This window comes from Choloepus didactylus, chromosome 19 (genome assembly GCF_015220235.1).
Source record: "Choloepus didactylus isolate mChoDid1 chromosome 19, mChoDid1.pri, whole genome shotgun sequence".
NCBI classification, from domain to species: Eukaryota; Metazoa; Chordata; class Mammalia; order Pilosa; family Megalonychidae; genus Choloepus; species Choloepus didactylus.
The window spans coordinates 45,776,976-45,798,730 of record NC_051325.1 but is presented as its reverse complement, the minus strand read 5'-3'; the positions used below and the strand labels follow the sequence as shown (position 1 = coordinate 45,798,730).

The 21,755-nt window shown below is 42.7% G+C and overlaps 1 pseudogene; it reads left to right on the top strand.

The window, feature by feature from the left end:
- The first annotated feature begins 8,744 nt into the window (after positions 1-8,744).
- LOC119515627 lies at positions 8,745-9,239 on the top strand (annotated as a pseudogene).
- The last annotated feature ends 12,516 nt before the right edge of the window (positions 9,240-21,755 follow it).

Here is a 21,755-nt window from a genome sequence, read left to right as displayed (position 1 = left end):
CCTTTAACACCTTGTACAGATACCTGGTAAGACAACCTATAAGTGTTTGCAGTTTTTATTGCCCCTTCCTCTGTAGATAGGAATTGGTCATGGGTTACATTAGGTCAGTACTGATCCCTGGCTACTGTTCCTCATGTACAATCAGCCCCTAACACCAATGTGAAAGTCACGGTCAACAGTGCTGACAGGTAAGATTTCAATTCTCAGTGGGGAACAAAACAGGATATGTTCTAGCCATGTTTCTCTTTAACTCGTATTTCAGTAATCTAAAGCTGCCTTTGGGTAAGATAGACATGTGTCTACTGGCTGTAGAAGGCAAAAAAGAAAAACAAACATTCTCTTATAAACTGATAGCATGGTTTTGTTGTCAAGTGCTAAAAGAGTCTATCACACAACTGTGCCCTGTTATCAAATCACCGACAAAAGAAATAGCTTGGGATCAACTATTCCCAATCCAAAGCCATCCTTTTGGTAGCCACCCACTAACATTACTAAAGCAGGAAACCAAAATAGTTCCCTCCCTGTGCTTGTGTCCTTTTTCAATGTGACTTTGAAGCTCTGCCATCAAGCGTGGAGTCAATTTTTCACCCTTTGAATCCAGGCTGGCAACTTGCATTAATCAAAAGAATGTAGGAGAGAAACTCAGATATTGATGGAAACCAAGGTTTCCCATTCCCACTCCCACCTGCTGTTAACGAGGCAATGCCCACCTCCCCTGATGGAGGGCTATCAGAGAAAGCCAGTGCAACCAAAGGTTTAAATAAGATACAGGGCCTCAGAACATAATACTCAATGAAAACCACTCATTCTACTAAAAATCAGGAAGATCTTACACAGAAAAAGTACAATCAATAGATGCCAACAAAGAGATGACAGAAGTGTTAGATTTATCTAAGAATTTTAAAGCAATCATCATAAAAATGCTTCAGAGAGCAACGACAAACATGCTTGAAACAAATAAAAAACTAGAAAGTCTCTGGCAGTTTGATGTGCTGAGCCCTCGAGCATGGGACTTGCCCTTATGAAGCTCATTACCACAAAGGAGAGTCTAAAGTTGTATGTAATGGTGCCTAAGAGTCTCCCCCTGAGTACCTCTTTGTTGCTCAGATGTGGCCCTCTCTCTCTCTAACTGAGCCATCTCAACAGGTGAACTTGCTGCCCTCCCCCCTACGTGGGACCCGACTCCCAGGGGTGTAAATCTCCCTGGCAACACAGAGTATGACTCCCGGGGATGAATGTGGACCCGGCATCGTGGGACTGAGAGTATCTTCTTGACCAAAAGGGGGATGCAAAATGAGACGAAATAGTTTCAGTGGCTGAGAGATTCCAAATGGAGTCGAGAGGTCACTGTGGTGGACATTCTTATGCACTATATAGATAACACCTCTTAGGCTTTAATGTATTGGAATAGCTAGAAGTAAATACCTGAAACTACCAAACTCCAACCCAGCAGTCTGGAGTCCTGAAGACAATTATATGATAATGTAGATTACAAGGGGTGACAGTGTGATTGTGAAGACCTTGTGGATCACACCCCCTTTATCTAGTGTATGGATGAGTGGAGGAATGGGGATAAAAACTAAAGGACAAACGGGGTGGGATGGGGGGATGATTTGGGTGTTCTTTTTTCACTTTTATTTTTTATTCTTGTTCTAGTTCTTTCTGATGTAAGGAAAATGTTCAGAGATAGATTGTGGTGATGAACGCATAACTATATTATCATACTGTGGACAGTGGATTGTATATCATGGATGATTGTATGGTGTGTGAATGTATTTCAATAAAACTGAATTTAATCAAAAAAAAAAAAAAGAGAGGAAAAAAAAAAAACTAGAAAGTCTCCACAAAATTATAAAAGATGAAGAACCAAATGGAAATTTTAGAACTGAGAAACTCAACTGAAATTTAGAAAAAAAAAACCTGAATAGATGGCTCAACAACAGAATGGACGAGATAAAAGGAAAAAATCAGTGAAGTGGAAAATATAAAAATAGCAATTACACAATATGAACAGTGAAAAATAAAAATTAAAAAAAAGAACAGAATGCCAGGGACTTGTGGGACTATAACAAAAGATCTAACATCCACATTATTGGGTGGCAACACCAAATGTTAACAAGGATGCAGAGACACTGGATCACTCACACATTGCCGGAGGGAATTTAAAAGTTAAAAATGGTACAGCCACTCTGGAAAGTAGATTGGTAGTTTCTTAAAAATAAAAAATAAAAAACATTTAACTACCATATAATCAAGCAATTATACTGTGGGCATTTTTCCCGGAGAAATGAAAACTTATGTTCATGCAAAAAGCTGTACACGGGTATATAGAGATGCTTCATTCATAACAGCACCAAACTGGAAACAACACAGATCCCCTTCAATAGGTGAATGGGTAAACAAACTGTGTGGTATATCCATACCATGAAATACTACTCAGTCTTTAAAAAGAACAATCTATGGATACAAGCAACAACCTGGGTGAATCTCCAGAGAATTAGGATGAGAGACAAAAAGCCAATCCCAAAAACTGCATACTGTTTGACTTCCTTAAAATGACAAACATTAGAGAAATGGCTAATGGATTGGTGGTTGCCAGAGGTAAGGAGGAGGGAAGAGGGTGTGGCTATAAAAGGGCAACATGATGAATCCGTGTGGTGACAGAAGTGTTCCCTGGGCTGGCTATACCACTGTCAGTGTCCTAGCTGTGTTACTGCCCTACAGTTTTGCAAGATGCTACTATGGGGTAGGGGGAACTGAATAAAGGCCACGTTGGAACTCTCTGTATTATTTCCTACAACTGCATGTGAATCTACAATTATCTCAAAATAAAATATTTAATTTAAAAAAAAAAAAAGAATGTGCCAAGAGTGATGTTCTGCCAATTCAAAGCCAAGACCTCAAGAATCCTGTGCAGTTCCTCATTCAGAACCCTACCCAGACACTGAGTGAGCCGGCCCAGGTTAGCCTGCTGCAGGGTGAGAAACCATGAGAATAAGACAAACCACCCACTGGCCACGCTGGGCAGCCAGCTCCCAGTAAAGCTGGTGGTCAACTGCCGACACGTGTCGCAGCCCGGCAGAACCACCCGGCGGGGCCTACCCCGATGGCCAACCTGCAGAACTGTGGGCTAAGTAAATGGTTGCTGACATCAGACACAAAATTGTGGTGAGGCTTGCTATGTAGTAAATCTTCTTTATATAACCCAACACATTGCCATATTTCAAAACCAGTTTTCTTGTAAGTTTCCCCGGAGTGTTATGTTGTTTAGTTAGATGTTTTGGAATCCTTTATGATTGAATTGGACATTGAATAAGCCCCATTTAAAAAATCTTCTAGGCTACAATTATAGGGGTGAAATAAGACCCTTGATTCTCCTCAGAGGCATGCCCTGGGCTCACCTCATTAGGGGGTGAGTGGCTTTGTCTTCAGGCATGGGTCCTTCATAGGCTCTTCAATCTCGTAAGAGGCCACCAGGCCTGCCCCCAGCCTAGTGGACAGTCAGATGCACACAGCTCTGCCCACAGTCAGCTTCATAGAGTGGCTGTTTCCCAAATACCAACCTCCAGCTCGCTGCCACTCAGTCCTCATCAAGAGCTCAGTGTCTGTGGAGGAATGTCTGAAGGCCACAGCACCCATCCATGCCTCCAGGTACTCTAGGTTCTGTCCCTGAATTAAGGTGCATCAGAGAATGAAAAGATCGCATTGGTTTGGCCTTCGTAGAATTGCTTTTATTGAACGGCACTTTGACATTTGGCCACTTCCCTACACTGTGGGGCATAAGAAAAAGTCCCATGAAATCTGATATTGCCTTTGCTCTCATGATAGGGCTAAGAACTTTATCCAACATGAAAACCCATCAGAGAAATCTTTCTGTTTTGATTATCAGGAGATTATAACTCTCCTAAGCAGCTGCTTGTGTTTACTACACAGCCCCTGTAAATCATGTCACCAGCCACTGTTTCCCACACTTCTAAGTCACTCAGAACCAAATGAGAAGTCGAGATTCCTGTGGAACAGCATGGAGTTTGCTCTGGGCATCATCAGATCCCAGTCGGGGCCCTTTCATCTGCGGCTGCTCTGCCTGCCACTCATCCCAAAGCCAGTGGCCTGGACCAGGGGTCTCCCCATTGCCCTGGAGTGAATCAGAGCTATGAGGAGTCACACAGGACTAAGCTTTTAAAGCCAGCCTTGTTCACTCAGTGATTTACCACCAGGCAAATCAGCCATGGGCCCCCACGCATGGAGGAGAAGGGGCATAGAGAAATCTGTCACAGCTCAATCCCCTCAATATGGTGGGAGCTATGTCTATTCTATTTAATCCTCACAACAACTCTGAGAGATGGAAATTATCATCTGCATTTTCAAGATGAGGAACCTGAGGCTCAGAAACTAAGGGATGCACCTAGAATCACAGCACTGGCCGGCAGCAAGACCGGGATGCAAACTGGAGTCTAATTCTGAAGCCTGTATTCCGTCCTCCAGATCAGGGGTCGGCAAACCAGGACTCGAGCCCAATCTGCACTCCCATCTGTATTTGTGAATAAAGATCTATTGGAGCACTGCCCACTCATTTGTTCACATATGACTTATGACTGCTTTTGCGCTGCAAAGGCAGAGTTGAGCAGCTGTGACAGTGACCTTATAATAGCCCACAAAGCCTAAAAACTTTACTATCTGTTATCTTAAGAAAAAAGTTTGCCAACCCCTGCTGCAGACACAGAGAAAACAAAGAACTCAAGACAAATCCCTTTGATGTAAAGAGGGTTCCTCATGACCACCTGTGGGGGTGGGAGAGAGCATGTTGGAAATGCAGAGCTCCAGGCCTCCCCTCAGGCCTACCAAGTTGACGTCCCCCTTTGGAGCCCCTGCATCTGCACTGTTAACAAGCCCCAAGTGCTTCTGAGGTTTACCAAAGTTTATGAACTACAGCCCCTTCCAGGGGCTTAACGTCCCCCTCAATAGCCCTGGACCTGACGGACACTGAGGGATACATAGCCAAGCTCCCTCATTCCTTGGTGGGATAGCACTGAGGCATGTTTGACCCTGGCTCCCCAAGTTCCCTGGCAGGGTTCAGCTCCACTTGCCCACAGCGGTTACTTGCTGTCTGCCATTTACTGTCTCACTCCCCCAGTCCCTTACTGGTGTTTTCTGGGATTCTTCTCCTAAATAAACTATTTGTCTTTGAATCCTTGTCTCAGGATCGGCTTCCAGGAACCACTCCCGCACCCCCAAGAAAAGGCCAGATATTTTGAGATAATTACAAATGGTTAGATTTTTTAAATGCTGTATATGTAAGTAATAATTATTGCATTCCTACCAAGAATCAGAAAGGGCCCAGGGGGGAAAGGACGGAAGGATTCTGAGCTGCAGAAGTGAATGAGATGTGACCCCCAACTCTGACAGAGCTCACCATTTAGTTGGCAGTGGGGTGTTGGTCCACAGATAACAGAGAAATAGAGAACACAAGGGACTAAGGATGCATCAAGCCAGACTTGGGTTCCAGATTAGCCACCTGGATTCACAGTGGGAGTAGGGGCACCACCAACCACTATTCCATGGAAGGGGAAATTCTCCAAGCCTCCCAGCTCTGAAGGCAGCAGAGTTTACAAAGTGTTTTCACGTGCCAGTGTTTATTTTCCCCTTCACAGCAGCCTTGTAAGGTAAATAGGTAAATGGGAATAGTATTATCATCATTCTTCCATTTTTCAGGCAAGGGAACTGGGGTACAGAGAGGTCCAAGTTTGTACAAGTCAGGACAGAACTAGCTGACAGCCCAAAAACCCTACTGCTCCTTGCTCTCCAGGGACTTGAGGACCTAAGAGAATCAGGAGCCCATTCTGCCAGGAGTTTCCTTGGCAAAGCGAATTAGGGAATACCAGACTCTATTCTGGTCCCAGCTAGCTGCAGAGCCCAGGGGCTAGGTCTCCAAAAGGGAGAGTTCCTGGGGACTCAGCCCTGAGCCCAACTGGGAATGGGGACTCAGCCCCACCCCAGGAAGTGGGATTTCCCTAACCCGTCTCCTACCCTCATCTGCTAAAGCCTAGAGGCCTAAAGCCACCCCACCCCACTCCCAGTCGGGCCTGGCCTCGCTATTCCCAGAGAACATTCCTAACCCCAGAGAGCAAGAGGGATAGCAGAGTTCTGGTTTCCACAGTAACACAGTCAGGTTCACAAGGCAACAAGACCCGGCCTTGCACTCAGCTCAATGTAACTGTCTGTGGCCAAGGCAATTTCAAGTCAGCCTACGGGGTTAATTTGTCTGCAGCTTTGTCTGCACAAAAGCCCCCAGCATGGGAGAGAGATGAGTCATCAGCCCAAACCACACCATTAAGCCAAGACCAAATGCAGTGCCCTTTCTTTTACCCCACTCAGACTTGAGGAGGCCAGCCTAGTTAAACAGTGGATGGTCTGACAATCTGTCCCATGATCTCTGGAGGTCTCGTGGGCCACATGTGACTGTGCATGGAAACTTCCAGTGCCTGCATGTCCTATGCACAGGACAGCCAGGGCTGACACACTCCCAGTCCTATCTCTCGGCAGCCCAGGTTAAAGAGGAGGGAGGGGACACAGGCACCGTCCCTAAGGAGGCAGTGGGAGAGGAGGACCTGTTTGGATTGTCATACCTCTGCTCAACTCCCAGTTCAGAGGGAGTTTTTCCAGCTTCCTCAGGAACTTCATGAGCCCAGCTCTGACAGATGATATTTGTCTGCCCAACAGGGGGGCAATGCCTGGCCTGAGCCCTATCACACGTCCTCAAAGGCCTACCTTATAATCGGCTAGTACTGTAGAGACACAACGAGAGCCTCCTTACCGCCCAAAGCTTGGTTCGAAGGCCTTCATCTCTGCTGACTGGCCGTTCAGGGGGGCCCTGCTCTGCAGCTGGAGAATGAAATGGTGGCAGCTGTGAAGCTCAGACAGGAGGGTGGCCCGGTGCAGGTCCCTGCCCATCCTCAGCTGAGTGCAAGCTCATTGGCCCCCTGGGCAGGGGCAGGTATATAACTTTTGGCATAATTTCTAATCCGTTATGACCAGACAACATATTGAGATGCTTACTGTGGGGGTGGAACATTCCAACATCTTTATTGAAATAAGTGGACCAAAAAAGGAGAGAGAATTCCAACTGCTACCATTTAACTCAGTGCTTAGCAGGCAGCAAGCCCTGTGCTGAGCATTTTATGCATATGATGTTATCCAACCCTCACAACACCCCCATAAAGTAGACATGATTTTTATAGGCAAGCAAATAAAGTTCAGAAGAGAGAAGTAAGTCACTCAAGGTCACATCCAGTAAGCAGTGTTGCTGGAATTTGGATACAGCACTGTGACACCCCAGACCCCATATGCTTAATACTGCTTCATGCCTCCTAAACCTGGAAGAGAGAGTTTTTAAAAAGCCACTCTGAAGACAGCATTCAATGTATGCCCCCCTGGTACGGGAGATTTTTCATATTAAAGACCCTCTGCTGTCGAAGGAGACAGTAACAGGCAACGTGTTGCAAGTTTGCAGTGAAAATTGACAGTGGCCACCCTGAAATCCTAGCAGTCGCAAAGGTGGAGGGTCTCTGAATGGAATAAGATCATGGACTTGAAAGTTCAGGGTGGGGAGGGAGAAAGCTACCTGTAATTTTATCTGTTGAATTTAAGCTATACATGTAAACGCCCAGAGAAAAAGAATGAGATGGGAAAGAATCTGGGACCTGAGAGTGGGGAAAATTTCCCTCAACAAAGGAAAAGATGCCGGCAGCCTATGGATGGAATTTGTAAATGCATTTCTTCCTGAGTACACAGCTAGAGACTACATTTCCCAGCCTCCCTTGCAGTTTGGTGTGCCCATGTAAGTGTGTTCTAGTCAATGGGATGTGAGCAGAAGGGATGCACAACACTTTCAGAGTGTTCCAGAGAAATGTTCCACCTGTGCTCTTCCATGCTCTTTCCTCCTTCTAGCAGCCTGGGATGGAGATGACTTTAGTGACTCAACAGCCACATGGTAAAGGCAGCAGATCCTCTGTCACCATCCCATATAACTCTTTACCTGCCTCAGATTGTTATATGAACAAGAAATATGTATCTAGTAGCAACCCTGGAATCAGGGTTGGAGCGTGCTCAGCCTGCATGGCCACCGAGAGCTTGGGGTCTGGGCTCACCCTGACTGTGGGGCTGCAGTGGGGGAGAAGCTGGTACAGTGAGGACACTGTGAAATGGGGGAGGACATGGCCCATGAAATTGGCAAGTGTGAAGGGGTTGGTGAAGGAGATGGTCAGCATAATCAGGAGACTGGTTACATACAGGGGAATTGAGAAAATAAATGACTACACTGAGGATAATGGAAGTCAGGTTTCTCACTGTTGGAGAAGGGGGAAACAAATATGGAAGGAGGAATACTGGAAATCAGAATAGAATTGGAGATATCAGGGCCAACTCATAGTTTTTAATATGCAGGTGGATGTATAACCAGAATTTAACCATAAATAAATAACAGACAAACCCAAATTAAGAGACATTCTATGGAGTATCTGGCCTGAATTACTTAAAAATGTCAGTCATGAGAGACACAAAAACACTGAGGGACTGTTCCAGATTGCAGAAGACCAAAGAGGCATGACAACTAAATGTATTGCATAATCCTGGACTAAAAAGGCAAGAGTGGAGAATTTGGTCTCCCCTGCTCCAGGCCTCATCCTGCTTCTTTGGTTCAGTTCTCTGCTCTCTCTTAGGCTCCGGTTTTCCCTCCTTGCACTGCCATGCCTTGCTCTGAAGAGACCCCCACCATCTCCCCCAGCAAGCACGCCGGGTCTACGGAGGTGGGGGGCATGCATACCCGCTTTGCCCGGCTCTTGGAGCACGCCACAGCCCCAACCAAGGGGTCTGCGTGGGCTGCAGGCTATGACCTGTACAGTGCCTAGGATTATACAGGACCACCCGTGGGGAAAGCCCCTGTGAAAACAGACATTCAAATAGCCCTTCCTTCTGGATGTTATGGAAGAGTAGCTCCACGTTCCGGCTTGGCTGCAAAACACTTCATAGATGTAGGAGCTGGTGTCATAGATGAAGACTATAGAGGAAATGTTAGTGTTGTGTTATTTGATTTTGGCACAGAAAAGTTTGAAGTGAAAAAGGGAGATCGAATTGCACAGCTGATTTGTGAACGCATTTTTTATCCAGAAATAGAGGAAGTTCAAGTTTTGAATGTCACTGAAAGGGGTTCAGGAGGTTTTGGTTCCACTGGAAAAAATTAAAATTTATGCCAAGAATAGAAAACATACTTTTATCCCTTAAAATCACTTATACTTAAAATGTTTTGGTGTTTGTGCTCCTGTAAACTTAACAGCCTTAACCTCTAAAAAAATGTAGTTTTCTTAAGATCAAGGAAACCTCTGGTGGGATCGCATAGAGACTTTCCTGTATTTTTCCACGAATCGATTGTTGTATGTAAATCTGCTTTAGTGCCCTAAAACAAGCAGTTTCTTTTTCAGTTTGTATGTATAAATGTATATCTATTGGAAAGTGTATATTATTTAATTCACTAAATGCTACCCGTTCAGCAACTTATTTTGCTTTAATTGCTTTATGAACCATAAACAATGTCTTTTATTCAGTAAACTCGAGTTCTTTCAAAAATACAAATTATTGCATAAACTGAACTAAAAGATAAAAAGGACAGGTAAGTTAAAAAAAAAAAGGCAAGAGTGTTTATAAAGGACTTTATTGGGGCAATTGGCAAGATTAAATGTGTCTGTGAATTGGATAGTATTAATATATCAATATTAATGTCCTGATTTTTATAGTTCAACTTAAGTTATGTAAAAGAGTGTCATTGGAAGATAAACACACTGAAGTATTTAGGGGTAACTGGAATCATATCAGCAGCCTATTCTCAACTGCTTTAGAAAAAGTATATAAGGAGGGGCAAGATGGCAGACTGGTGAGCTGTATGTTTTAGTTACTCCTCCAGGAAAGTAGGTAGAAAGCCAGGAACTGCGTGGACTGGACACCACAGAGCAATCTGACTTTGGGCATACTTCATACAACACTCATGAAAATGTGGAACTGCTGAGATCAGTGAAATCTGTAAGTTTTTGCGGCCAGGGGACCCGCGCCCCTCCCTGCCAGGCTCAGTCCCGTGGGAGGAGGGGCTGTCAGCTCCGGGAAGGAGAAGGGAGAACTGCAGTGGCAGCCCTTATCAGAAACTCATTCTACTGATCCAAACTCCAACCATAGATAGACTGAAACCAGACACCAGAGAATCTGAGAGCAGCCAGCCCAGCAGAGAGGAGACAGGCATAGAAAAAAAACAACACGAAAAACTCCAAAATAAAAGCGGAGGATTTTTGGAGTTCTGGTGAACATAGAAAGGGGAAGGGCAGAGCCCAGGCCCGAGCTCAGGCCCTGAGGCGCATATGCAAATGCCGAAGAAAAGCTGATCTCTCTGCCCTGTGGACCTTTCCTTAATGGCCCTGGTTGCTTTGTCTCTTAGCATTTCAATAACCCATTAGATCTCTGAGGATGGCCCTTTTTTTTTTTTTTTTTAAATCCTTTTTTCTTTTTCTAAAACAATTACTCTAAGAAACCCAAATACAGAAAGCTTCAAAGACTTGCAATTTGGGCAGGTCAAGTCAAGAGCAGAACTAGGAGAGCTCTGAGACAAAACGCAATAATCCAGTGGCTGAGAAAATTCACTAAACACCACAACTTCCCAAGAAAAGGGGGGTGTCCGCTCACAACCATCATCCTGGTGGACAGGAAACACTCCTGCCCATCGCCAGCCCCATAGCCCAGAACTGCCCCAGACAACCCAGTGTGACGGAAGTGCTTCAAATAACAGGCACACACCACAAAACTGGGCGTGGACATTAGCCTTCCCTGCAACCTCAGCTGATTGTCCCAGAGCTGGGAAGGTAGAGCAGTGTGAATTAACAAAGCCCCATTCAGCCATCATTTCAGCAGACTGGGAGCCTCCCTACACAGCCCAGCAGCCCAGAACTGCCCTGGGGGGACGGCACTCACCTGTGACATAGCACAGTCATCCCTCAACAGAGGACCCGGGGTGCACGGCCTGGAAGAGGGGCCCACTTGCAAGTCTCAGGAGCCATACGCCAATACCAAGGACTTGTGGGTCAGTGGCAGAGACAAACTGTAGCAGGACTGAACTGAAGGATTAGACTATTGCAGCAGCTTTAAAACTCTAGGATCACCAGGGAGATTTGATTGTTAGAGCCACCCCCTCTCCCTGACTGCCCAGAAACACACCCCATATACAGGGCAAGCAACACCAACTACACACGCAAGCTTGGTACACCAATTGGACCCCACAAGACTCACTCCCCCACTCACCAAAAAGGCTAAGCAGGGGAGAACTGGCTTGTGGAGAACAGGTGGCTCATGGACGACACCTGCTGGTTAGTTAGAGAAAGTGTACTCCACGAAGCTGTAGATCTGATAAATTAGAGATAAGGACTTCAATTGGTCTACAAATCCTAAAAGAACCCTATCAAGTTCAGCAAATGCCATGAGGCCAAAAACAACAGAAAATTATAAAGCATATGAAAAAACCAAACAATATGGATAACCCAAGCCCAAGCACCCAAATCAAAAGACCAGAAGACACACAGCACCTAGAGCAGCTACTCAAAGAACTAAAGATGAACAATGAGACCATAGTACGGGAGACAAAGGAAATCAAGAAGACCCTAGAAGAGCATAAAGAAGACATTGCAAGACTAAATAAAAAAATGGATGATCTTATGGAAATTAAAGAAACTGTTGACCAAATTAAAAAGATTCTGGACACTCATAGTACAAGACTAGAGGAAGTTGAACAACGAATCAGTGACCTCGAAGATGACAGAATGGAAAATGAAAGCATAAAAGAAAGAATGGGGAAAAAATTGAAAAAATCAAAATGGACCTCAGGGATATGATAGATAATATGAAACGTCCAAATATGAGACTCATTGGTGTCCCAGAAGGGGAAGAAAAGGGTAAAGGTCTAGGAAGAGTATTCAAAGAAATTGTTGGGGAAAACTTCCCAAATCTTCTAAACAACATAAATACACAAATCATAAATGCTCAGCGAACTCCAAATAGAATAAATCCAAATAAACCCACTCCGAGACATATTCTGATCACACGGTCAAACACAGAAGAGAAGGAGCAAGTTCTGAAAGCAGCAAGAGAAAAGCAATTCACCACATACAAAGGAAACAGCATAAGACTAAGTAGTCACTACTCAGCAGCCACCATGGAGGCGAGAAGGCAGTGGCACGATATATTTAAAATTCTGAGTGAGAAAAATTTCCAGCCAAGAAGACTTTATCCAGCAAAGCTCTCCTTCAAATTTGAGGGAGAGCTTAAATTTTTCACAGACAAACAAATGCTGAGAGAATTTGCTAACAAGAGACCTGCCCTACTGGAGATACTAAAGGGAGCCCTACAGACAGAGAAACAAAGAAAGGACAGAGAGACTTGGAGAAAGGTTCAGTACTAAAGAGATTCGGTATGGGTACAATAAAGGATATTAATAGACAGAGGGGAAAAATATGACAAACATAAACCAAAGGATAAGATGGCTGATTCAAGAAATGCCTTCACGGTTATAACATTGAATGTAAATGGATTAAACTCCCCAATTAAAAGATATAGATTCGCAGAATGGATCAAAAAAATGAACCATCAATATGTTGCATACAAGAGACTCATCTTAGACACAGGGACACAAAGAAACTGAAAGTGAAAGGATGGAAAAAAATATTTCATGCAAGCCACAGCCAAAAGAAAGCAGGTGTAGCAATATTAATCTCAGATAAAATAGACTTCAAATGCAGGGATGTTTTGAGAGACAAAGAACGCCACTACATACTAATAAAAGGGGCAATTCAGCAAGAAGAAATAACAATCGTAAATGTCTATGCACCCAATCAAGGTGCCACAAAATACATGAGAGAAACACTGGAAAAACTAAAGGAAGCAATTGATGTTTCCACAATAATTGTGGGAGACTTCAACACATCACTCTCTCCTATAGGTAGATCAACCAGACAGAAGACCAATAAGGAAATTGAAAACCTAAACAATCTGATAATGAATTAGATTTAACAGACATATACAGGACATTACATCCCAAATCACCAGGATACACATACTTTTCTAGTGCTCATGGAACTTTCTCCAGAATAGATCATATGCTGGGACATAAAACAAGCCTCAATAAATTTAAAAAGATTGAAATTATTCAAAGCACATTCTTTGACCACAATGGAATACAATTAGAAGTCAATAACCATCAGAGACTTAGAAAATTCACAAATACCTGGAGGTTAAACAACACACTCCTAAACAATCAGTGGGTTAAAGAAGAAATAGCAAGAGAAATTGCTAAATATATAGAGACGAATGAAAATGAGAACACAACATACCAAAACCTATGGGATGCAGCAAAAGCAGTGCTAAGGGGGAAATTTATAGCACTAAACGCATATATTAAAAAGGAAGGAAGAGCCAAAATCAAAGAACTAATGGATCAACTGAAGAAGCTAGAAAATGAACAGCAAACCAATCCTAAACCAAGTACAAGAAAAGAAATAACAAGGATTAAAGCAGAAATAAATGACATAGAGAACAAAAAAACAATAGAGAGGATAAATATCACCAAAAGTTGGTTCTTTGAGAAGATCAACAAGATTGACAAGCCCCTAGCTAGACTGACAAAATCAAAAAGAGAGAAGACCCATATAAACAAAATAATGAATGAAAAAGGTGACATAACTGCAGATCCTGAAGAAATTAAAAAAATTATAAGAGGATAGTATGAACAACTGTATGGCAACAAACTGGATAATGTAGAGGAAATGGACAATTTCCTGGAAACATATGAACAACCTAGACTGACCAGAGAAGAAATAGAAGACCTCAACCAACCCATCACAAGCAAAGAGATCCAATCAGTCATCAAAAATCTTCCCACAAATAAATGCCCAGGGCCAGATGGCTTCACAGGGGAATTCTACCAAACTTTCCAGAAAGAACTGACACCAATCTTACTCAAACTCTTTCAAAACATTGAAAAAAAATGGAACACTACCTAATTCATTTTATGAAGCTAACATCAATCTAATACCAAAACCAGGCAAAGATGCTACAAAAAAGGAAAACTACCGGCCAATCTCCCTAATGAATATAGATGCAAACATCCTCAACAAAATACTTGCAAATCGAATCCAAAGACACATTAAAAAAATCATACACCATGACCAAGTGGGGTTTATTCCAGGCATGCAAGGATGGTTCAACATAAGAAAATCAATCAATGTATTACAACACATTAACAAGTCAAAAGGGAAAAATCAATTGATCATCTCAATAGATGCTGAAAAAGCATTTGACAAAATCCAACATCCCTTTTTGATAAAAACACTTCAAAAGGTAGGAATTGAAGGAAACTTCCTCAACATGATAAAGAGCATATATGAAAAACCCACAGCCAGCATAGTACTCAATGGTGAGAGACTGAAAGCCTTCCCTCTAAGATCAGGAACAAGACAAGGATGCCCGCTGTCACCACTGTTATTCAACATTGTGCTGGAAGGGCTAGCCAGGGCAATCCGGCAAGACAAAGAAATAAAAGGCATCCAAATTGGAAAAGAAGAAGTAAAACTGTCATTGTTTGCAGATGATATGATCTTATATCTAGAAAACCCTGAGAAATCGATGATACAGCCACTAGAGCTAATAAACAAATTTAGCAAAGTAGCGGGATACAAGGTTAATGCACATAAGTCAGTAATGTTTCTATATGCTAGAAATGAACAAACTGAAGAGACACTCAAGAAAAAGATACCATTTTCAATAGCAACTAAAAAAATCAAGTACCTAGGAATAAACTTAACCAAAGATGTAAAAGACCTATACAAAGAAAACTACATAACTCTACTAAAAGAAATAGAAGGGGACCTTAAAAGATGGAAAAATATTCCATGTTCATGGATAGGAAGACTAAATGTCATTAAGATGTCAATTCTACCCAAACTCATCTACACATTCAATGCAATCCCAATCAAAATTCCAACAACCTACTTTGCAGACTTGGAAAAGCTAGTTATCAAATTTATTTGGAAAGGGAAGATGCCTCAAATTGCTAAAGACACTCTAAAAAAGAAAAACGAAGTGGGAGGACTTACACTCCCTGACTTTGAAGCTTATTATAAAGCCACAGTTGCCAAAACAGCATGGTACTGGCACAAAGATAGACATATAGATCAATGGAATCGAATTGAGAATTCAGAGATAGACCCTCAGATCTATGGCCGACTGATCTTTGATAAGGCCCCCAAAGTCACTGAACTGAGTCATAATGGTCTTTTCAACAAATGGGGCTGGGAGAGTTGGCTATCCATATCCAAAAGAATGAAAGAGGACCCCTACCTCACCCCCTACACAAAAATTAACTCAAAATGGACCAAAGATCTCAATATAAAAGAAAGTACCATAAAACTCCTAGAAGATAATGTAGGAAAACATCTTCAAGACCTTGTATTAGGCGGCCACTTCCTAGACTTTACACCCAAAGCACAAGCAACAAAAGAGAAAATAGATAAATGGGAACTCCTCAAGCTTTGAAGTTTCTGCACCTCAAAGGAATTTCTCAAAAAGGTAAAGAGGCAGCCAACTCAATGGGAAAACATTTTTGGAAACCATGTATCTGACAAAAGACTGATATCTTGCATATATAAAGAAATCCTACAACTCAATGACAATAGTACAGACAGCCCAATTATAAAATGGGCAAAAGATATGAAAAGACAGTTCTCTGAAGAGGAAATACAAATGGCCAAGAAACACATGAAAAAATGTTCAGCTTCACTAGCTATTAGAGAGATGCAAATTAAGACCACAATGAGATACCATCTAACACCGGTTAGAATGGCTGCCATTAAACAAGCAGGAAACTACAAATGCTGGAGGGGATGTGGAGAAATTGGAACTCTTATTCATTGTTGGTGGGACTGTATAATGGTTCAGCCTCTCTGGAAGTCAGTCTGGCAGTTCCTTAGAAAACTAGATATAGAGTTACCATTCGATCCAGCGATTGCACTTCTTGGTATATACCCGGAAGATCGGAAAGCAGTGACACGAACAGATATCTGCACGCCAATGTTCATAGCAGCATTATTCACAATTGCCAAGAGATGGAAACAACCCAGATGTCCTTCAACAGATGAGTGGATAAATAAAATGTGGTATATACACACGATGGAATACTACGCGGCAGTAAGAAGGAACGATCTCGTGAAACATATGACAACATGGATGAACCTTGAAGACATAATGCTGAGCGAAATAAGCCAGGCACAAAAAGAGAAATATTATATGCTACCACTAATGTGAACTTTGAAAAATGTAAAACAAATGGTTTATAATGTAGAATGTAGGGGAACTAGCAATAGAGAGCAATTAAGGAAGGGGGAACAATAATCCAAGAAGAACAGATAAGCTATTTAACGTTCTGGGGATGCCCAGAAATGACTATGGTCTGTTAATTTCTGATGGATACAGTAGGAACAAGTTCACAGAAATGTTGCTATATTAGGTAACTTTCTTGGGGTAAAGTAGGAACATGTTGGAAGTTAAGCAGTTATCTTAGGTTAGTTGTCTTTTTCTTACTCCCTTGTTATGGTCTCTTTGAAATGTTCTTTTATTGTATGTTTGTTTTCTTTTTAACTTTTTTTTCATACAGTTGATTTAAAAAAGAAGGGAAAGTTAAAAAAAAAAAAAAAAAAGAAAAAGAAAAACAAGGAAAAAAAAAAGATGTAGTGCCCCCTTGAGGAGCCTGTGGAGAATGCAGGGGTATTCGCCTACTCCACCTCCATGGTTGCTAACATGACCACAGACATAGGGGACTGGTGGTTTGATGGGTTGAGCCCTCTACCACAGGTTTTACCCTTGGGAAGACGGTTGCTGCAAAGGAGAGGCTAGGCCTCCCTATGGTTGTGCCTAATAGCCTCCTCCCGAATGCCTCTTTTTTTGCTCAGATGTGGCCCTCTCTCTCTGGCTAAGCCAACTTGAAAGGTGAAACCACTGCCCTCCCCCCTACGTGGGATCAGACACCCAGGGGAGTGAATCTCCCTGGCAACGTGGAATATGACTCCCGGGGAGGAATGTAGACCTGGCATCCTGGGACGGAGAACATCTTCTTGACCAAAAGAGGGATATGAAAGGAAATGAAATAAGCTTCAGTGGCAGAGAGATTCCAAAAGGAGCCGAGAGGTCACTCTGGTGGGCACTCTTACGCACACTTTAGACAACCCTTTTTAGGTTCTAAAGAATTGGGATAGCTGGTGCTGGATACCTGAAACTATCAAACTACAACCCAGAACCCATGAATCTCGAAGACAATTGTATAAAAATGTAGCTTATGAGGGGTGACAATGGGATTGGGAAAGCCATAAGGACCACACTCCACTTTGTCTAGTTTATGGATGGATGAGTAGAAAAATAGGGGAAGGAAACAAACAGACAAAGGTACCCAGTGTTCTTTTTTACTTCAATTGCTCTTTTTCACTCTAATTATTGTTCTTGTTATTTTTGTGTGTGTGCTAATGAAGGTGTCAGGGATTGATTTGGGTGATGAATGTACCACTATGTAATGGTACTGTAAACAATCGAAAATACGATTTGTTTTGTATGACTGTGTGATATGTGAATATATCTCAATAAAATGAAGATTAAAAAAAAAAAAAGAAAAGAAAAAGTATATAAACAAATGCACATAAATATACAGAGAGAGAAAGAAAATAAGGCAAATATAAAATATTAATCATTGGGTAATATGGATTAAAGGTATATAGAAATCCTTTGTTCAATTATTGCAGCTTTTCTATAAATTTTAAATTATTTCAAAATAGTGGAAAAGAAAACAAGCATTCTATTATGAGGAACCATTAGTTATTTAGGTCTATTTGCAGCCTAGTGTACTCTAACACAGTATGTAACTTTTTTCCAAGTAGGAGGTATAACATCATTCATATAACTATTATTTATTGACAGTTCTCTATGTGCCAGTCACTGTGCTTGATACTCCTGCTTAAAACCCTCCAATTGTTTCCCATCTGTCAGTTAACTATTACATCAATAATGCTGGATAACAAACTATCAGGAAACCTCAGTGGCTTGTAACCATGAATATTTATGTAGCTCACAACTTTTTGGTATTCAGCCGATTAGACCAGGCTCAGCTGATCTTGATTGGGCTCCCTCAATATTCTAGGAAATCAGCTGCACATGATATGATCTAGGATGAGCTCACCTGGGATAACTGGACTGCTGCAATTCTAGCCCATCGTTCTTATCCTCCAGCAGGCTAGCCCAGGCATGTTCTCATGGCCAAGGGAGAGGAGCAAGAGTGAGCAAGCCCAATCATGCAAGTGCTTTTTCCCTGAATCCTGTTTGCTAACATCCCATTGGCCAAAGCAAGTTACATGGCATAGCCCAAAGTCAGAATGGAAAGGCAGTACTAGATTACGTGACAATGGTCATGGATAGATACAAGGAGGGGTGAAGAACTGGGGTCATTAATACAATGAACCAACCACAAACTCTCAATAGAATAAGATCCAAATACCTCACCATAGCCTATGTGATATGGCCCTGTTGATCTCTCAAATGCCGTCTCACTTTACTTATTGCTAATATTCCAGACTTAGCATGGAAACTGACACATAACAGGTACGCGATAAATATTTGTTCATTGAATGAGAGTGAATGACGTAACGCTGTCTTCTTCCTTGGGGAGTTAATTTGTCTCTAAACAACTCAACATGATTGTGTTTTTCTTATTTTCTGTTTCAGTATGTTAGTATAAGTCAGAGATGTTTCTATGCCCCCCACCACCAAAGATAAAAAAAAAAAAAATGTTCAAGCCACTGCAGTGACAGGTATCATTATAAATTGGGCTTTATTTTAAAGGACCAATTTGAGATCTACCCTACAAAGTTCCTGGAAGGATACTAGCTCATTGGTGCCTCCTTGTCATAAATACTTCAGCATTAGAGAATGGAGAGGGCTCAGGCTGCAGCTGAACAGGGAAAAGGAGAGACCAGATTTCCCCAAGTTTGGCTATTACAATACCCCGGGCAAAACAGCAGACTTAAGAGCTAGTTCTCTCCTGGAATTTTCCATGCCTATTGTATGAATTTTGGGGAACTTATACAGTGGAGAGTTTTGGAAAATCCCACACTACAAGATATTTCTCCTGGGAGCATGTTAAAGAGTTAATAAGGAATCTGAAAAGCAGCCTCTGACCTCCACGTTTATATTTGTTCACTCGGTGTCCCCAGCATCTAGCACAGTGCTTGGGATACAGTGGGCAGGAAATAAGTCTTTGTTGAGTGAATAAATGACTCAGACCTGAAATAAGACAAGGAGAATGGACAGAATGTAAAAGATGGTAAAGGGAAATATGCCAGAACATGGGGATTCATTCAATACTGGGACAGAGGTGGATAATGAAGAAGCCAAAGAGGACTTTGAAATCTGGGGAACAGGAGCCACATTTGTCGACTTCTTCAGAAATGGGAGCCAGGGCTGGTGTAAGCAGATTCTGTTCAAGGCTCTGCCCACAAACCCCTGGGCCCCCTTACCACTTCTTTGCCCACGAGCTTGCTTCCAATGCCCATACCTGCATCTTTTCAGAGGCCTGCCTTCAGGGTTTGCTACTTTGCCCACCCACCTGGCCAGGAGAGCCTGAAAGTCAACACTCCTGGAGCAGCTCTCAACGAATGACTGATGAGTATGGAGGTATAGGCACTCCAGCTCCCACACTCTCTAACTGGAATAAATCAGAGGTATGCGATTTGTAAGGTCTCCCAGAGATCCCCCCATGGGATTAAGCTCCAGTTGCCCACCATGGTAGATGCCTTAATAACTCATGCTGCATTGTCTGCTTTTCTTTCCCTGCATTATCTTCCTCCTTGCCTAAGCATGTTCCTTATACCTCCCAATAAAATGCTTGCACTCGAATTCTTGGCTCAGGGTCTCCTTCTGGGGAACCCCTCACAAAGACAGGCAGATTTTGAGCAAAGCAATCATAGGACAAGAGCTATCCCCAACAAGACACATCTTGCAATCCAGACAGAAGAACTGAGGGGGCCACACTTCTGCTTTTCACTCCAGCATTTCTCTCTCCCATTCATTATGAGGTCTCAGCTCTGAGAATTCCAAAGCACCCCAAGTGTGTGGCTTTGCTATTTATTTCACAGGTTGCAGAATCTGTTTTTGTTTTATCTCTTCCCAGATATTTGGTTTGTTTTAACGGACTGTTCTTCCATGTGTGCATAATTCTTCTCTAAATTAGATTCTCTTCTCAGCCCAACATAATACACACTGGGCTGTCAGCTCATTACTTTTACATCCTCCCTTGTTCTGTTTATGCAAAGGTTTAATTAACTATGAATTGCTGTGTAGGCGACAAGAAAAAGCCCACCCCCTAGGTGGCTGTGTGGTTCAACTCAGCAAAGGAAATGAGGCAATACAGTGCTGTGGGAAAGGGCCAGGAGGTGAAATGAGATCCCCAAGATTTTAATCCTCTCCCTACCACTTTCGTTGATTCATTTATTCACTCAATAAGTTCCTGCTAGGTGCTTGGCATTGTCCTAGGTGTGAGAATGATGAATCAGGAAGACATGTGCCCTGCCCTCACAGAGTTTACATCTACAAGGGGAAATAGATAAACAAGTGCCTTAGCTATTGATTGTTCATAATGAATTACCCCAAAACTTAGTGGCTTCAAACAACAATAAAAATTTATTATCTCTCACATTTTCTCTGGGCCAGGAATTTGGGAGTGGCATGACTGGGCCGTTCTGGCTGGGGGACTCCCCTGAGATTACAGATCGGGGTTAGTTGGAGCCGTGGTCATCTAAGGCTTGACTGGGCTGGTAGATCCACCTACAGGTGGCTCATTCACGTGGCTGGCAAGTTGGTGCTGGCTGTTGGCAGGAGGCTCAGCTGCTCTTCACATGGGCCTCTCCATGGCATGGTTGAGCATCTCCATGGCACAGCATCTGGCTTCCCCAAGAAAGGCAGAAGCTGTGATGCCCTCTATGGCCCAGCCTCAGAAATCATGCATCACCACCTTTACCACACTCTATTAGCCGCACAGACAGCATGATTCAATGTGGAGGAGACCACACACTGTCATGAATTCCCAAAGGTGAGACTCAAGGGGGACATGTTGATCCTGGCTACCATAATAAGGAAACAAAGAAGGCAAAAGTTACAATTTGTGATCTGTGCAGTTAAGAAATAGAGTAATATTGATAGTGGCTGGCAGGAACAGCAGGCCATGTGGTCAAAAGAGTCAGGTAAGGCCTCCTAGTTTTACAAACTAACATAAGTTCCCTATCCTTTTTGACCCTTAGTGTACTCATCTATAAAAGGGGAATAATCGACGTTCTTAGCTTACAGGGTAACTGCGAGGCTCAAATGGGATCAGAAGTATAAATGTTCAATTGTTACTTTGCTTCTTCCATTCAAGTTGCCACATCTCTTTGCCTCCACGGACTGACAGACTTACCCAGTGCTGCCGGTTTCTGAGGGGCAGTCCTAAAAAACATCTCAGCAGAGACCAGAGCTACTAGGACCCAGCTGAACCACACACCAGAAATTGCATCTTGATTGTTCTCTAGCTTCCAGCTAAGAAAGCATATTTGGCTGCAAAATTTGTCAAGCTCTGTGTCCTGGATGAGTCATAGGTTCATGAG